A 3796-nucleotide genomic window follows, 5' to 3' on the forward strand; every position below is an offset into this window, starting at 1 on the left:
AGAGTTGTTTCCCCTGGGCCTGGCCTTCACTGGGGCTGGTCTCCCTGGCTCCAGAGATCTCTCTGTCCCAGCAGAGGCCTCTCCAGAGCTGTTAATTAGGCCTTCCTCAAACATCTTTGAATGACAAGGCTGTTCCGTACTGTGGAGAGGCTACTCTCAGAATTCTCCATTATTTGTGAAAATCCAAATTCTGTGTGTTCAGCTTGCCCAATCTTCCAGGAGCCCAGGTGGCCATGTTCAGCACTCTGTCCAGTCTCGGTCCCTTGAGCTGTGTCATTAGATCTCCACCTTCAGTGGTCGCTGCCCTGCAGCCTTGGAGGCTGGTGTGTCCCTTTGGGGAGACACCCATGGGCTGTACACACTGGACCATGCTGCGGCTCCCTCTCCTCTGGAGTCTTCCACAGCCACCTTGCCAGCTGTTTCACCATAACCATAACCAGATGTGTGGGTAACAGCAGCTGTTCTGGAGGCTGAGGTGTCATTACCCCTCACCCAGAATACTCCCATCTTTTTTTTTTTAAGTGCAACTCATTCAACGTTCATTGAGCATTTGTTATATGCCACACACTGTACCAATTTTTAAGATTATAGCAGTTTTCTTTGTGGGGAATTTACAAACTAGACCAGATGTTATGGGACTCTTTAAGAGAGGACCCTATATTAGATTAAAAAGTCAGGAAAAGCTTCTTGAAGGAGGTTACAATTAAGTTGAGTTCTGAAAAGTTCAGTGAAACACTGAACTTTTCAGGCAGAGAGAAAAGCATTGGGAAAGGCACAGGCAGGAAGGACATAGGCCTGTTACCTGCTTAAGGAACTGCAAGTATATCTTTAGAACCAAAGGCTAAGGTGGGAGGTGGGTTGAAGTATTGATAGGTAGGAAAGGATTCAGATTATCGAGGATCAAATATACTATTCCTACTAGTTTTTATCACAGTGGAAAGCCACTGAGGATTTTCAGTGCCATGAAATTTGTATTTGAGGAAGAGCAGTCTGAAGAGAATGGAGGACAGCAAGGCTGGTAGCCGGGAGGCAAGGCCTAAGGCCTAAGGCCGCTACACTCATCTGTGTGGAAAGCGGTGATGGTAACAGTTAACACTCAGGCTAAGAGCTTTTATGGATTATTTCATTTTATTTTGCAAGAAACCTTTGAGGTAGGTGCTATTATTTCATGCCTGTCTTACAGATGAGGAAAGCGAAGCCTGGTAAAGTCACACTGCCAGCTAACAAGGGGCACTGGACCCAAAGCCTTTTGCCAAAGTCCACACTGTTTTCTGAGCTCTTAAGTACTAACCAGTCTATCAAGAAGCCCTCCGTTTCAGAACACATCTCACAGCCAGCTACTTCTCGCTCCCTCCACAGCTCCCTCCCTGGCCCAGCCGCCATTGTTGTTAGTCTGAATTGTCTTTCAGAGGTGGCTCCTCTCTGGCTTCCCCTCTGTCACGTGTCTCTATATTGTCCATCCTCAAAGAAAAGCCCAAGTAATCTTTTAACTCTTAAACCAGGTCACTCCTACTTACCGTCCCGATGGCTTCCCATCACAAGGCCCTAAGTGAGCTGGCCTCTGCCTAGCTCAAGGTTTGAGTCACATGGGCTTCATTCTGAAATGGGAATAAGACAAACTTGCTTTCCATCTCAGAGCCTTTACACTGGCTGTTTCCTCTCTTTTAGAAATGCTCCTTCCCCTGTCTTCCTACGGTGGGTTCCTTAGCTTTCAGCTCTCTGTTTAAATAACCACTCCCTTTGACTTCCTATCTAGAACTCATCCTTGGAGGGGTGGGGGTATGTGTGTATCAGTGTATGTGAGGAGGCAACTTGTTTTTATATCTCAGTTTACACTTTCTCACCTTTATATATTTTATTCCTTAAGACCGATTTTTTCTGATTTAATCTTATTTTTGAAATTTTTATGACGTCAATCTCTGAAGATACCTTCATAGTCTCAAAGCACTATGCTGATGATCATAATTCCTCCACTTTGACAATGAAGCGGGAGTTCAAAGAAATGAACTGGCCAGTCACTGAGTAGCAGGACTGGGTTTGAACCCCTCTCCATCGCTTTTCCCATGGACAAGCATGTCCATGGTTGGTAAGCAGTTTAGTAAGTGACTAGTTAGTTCGGCGTTAACTTCAAGCTCAGACTTAACGGATTTTTATATTTATAGAGCACTATCCAAAGAAACCCTTTAAAAGCAATTTATATCTATTTTTCCATTATTTTCTTAAAACATTCCAGGTAGGCAGCGGGTAAAATTCCTTTCATTTTATAGGTGAAGGGGACACAGAGGTAAGTGACTGAAACAGTAGTCTTGAGTTCCAGTGGTAGGTAATACTTTGTCCATTAAACCACTGTCTAGTTAACTAAAACCAATATTCAGTTAAACTACTGATACACAAAGGACCTGTGATGAAATTAGAACAGTGAAGAGCAACAACATCCACTGAGTCGGGGTTCGTTTAGGGGGCTGTCATAGAGAGAGCGTATATATTGGGACTCTCGTCTAAAACGGATAGGGTCAAGAATGACACAGCCGAATGATGAAATTCTGAAAGCCATGGCGGAAGGGCAACCTGAACCAAGGAAGCACACTTGAAAAATTTGAGCACGATAGTACTTTGTATAGCACATGATGAATTTATAGGACTTAGTATTATTTGAGGATAGTAGTTAGAAATACAGGTGTTTTTAAAAATTGGCATAGATAATACTTTGTTAGAGGTATAGATATTAATAAAGTTGAGATATATCTAATCTTAAAAATGAATGTTAGGGAGGCCAACACGATGTTTCATCATAATGGAATACTGGAACAGATGGAGTGTCTGGGTACCCATATCCTTAAGATCAAGGCAGAAATTTTAAACATTCAATAATTCATTGTGAACCATCCTCACCCTTTTCATATCCCGAAAGCATAATTTTTTACATTATTGTATAATTATACCTGGAACCTGCCTTAATAGTCTGCTCTATCCACTTGGGGTTGATTTTGCCTTATAGAAAGCAACCATTAAAGTTTCTTTTGCCTCTCCCAAAATTAAAAAAAAAATAGTCAAGCATTATATACAGACAGAAGGGCCGATACCAAGTAACAGATGAAAACTATAACTCAAAATGGTGCATGCTCACTAACTGCATTGGTATACACCACACAGGATGATGCTAGAGACTTTACAATTGGTTGTCAAACCGAGGTCTCCAGTACTTAATCACACCTTTAGAGGGCCCTAGAAACCTTCATTTTTAAATGTGGCCCAGATGATTCTCGGTTTTGATTAAAAGCGCGGTTTGGAGAATGGCTTTTAACCTTCATTCTGTGTCACATTACGTGTACAGTAAAATTATAAATCATGTAATTGAAAAAAAATATCTTTATGCAAACTATTAATAGATACCTAAACACAAGATGGCTATTTTCCCCTTTTGGGTCCCCGTCGGGGAATCAAACCCCACAAGATGGTTTTTAAAATGAAATCACACGTAAGTAGTTATATTCATAAAGTACACTAAACAAAAGCTATACAATGAGAAACATCAACAGCAGATCCAAATGAAGATATTCCTCGGAATTCTGTTTCATCAAGCATCAGAAAACACCAGTCTTTTTAGTTCTGTTCTTGTACATTTTTCTGTGTCCACATTCTTTGGTTTGGACCCTTGGGTTTTCTCTCACTATATGACATTCCCCGTAGGTAATGTATCATTGGCTGCTACTTTGGGGGTCGAATGTCCTTCTGGGTGTCCCTTGTTAGTCCTCACATAGCATGGAGAAACTTCTGTGCTTCCAGATTCTGGCTC

General features: G+C 41.8%; 1 protein-coding gene across 2 annotated transcripts in view; it reads left to right on the forward strand.

Annotated features, from left to right (window-relative positions):
• The window catches only part of NUP85 (nucleoporin 85), a 25876-nt gene that overhangs the window by 17445 nt on the left and 4635 nt on the right, over positions 1 to 3796 (forward strand). The gene's annotated exons all lie outside the window — the stretch shown is intronic.

Source organism: Pteropus vampyrus, unplaced genomic scaffold (assembly GCF_000151845.1).
Source record: "Pteropus vampyrus isolate Shadow unplaced genomic scaffold, Pvam_2.0 Scaffold72, whole genome shotgun sequence".
In the NCBI taxonomy this organism is placed as follows: domain Eukaryota; kingdom Metazoa; phylum Chordata; class Mammalia; order Chiroptera; family Pteropodidae; genus Pteropus; species Pteropus vampyrus.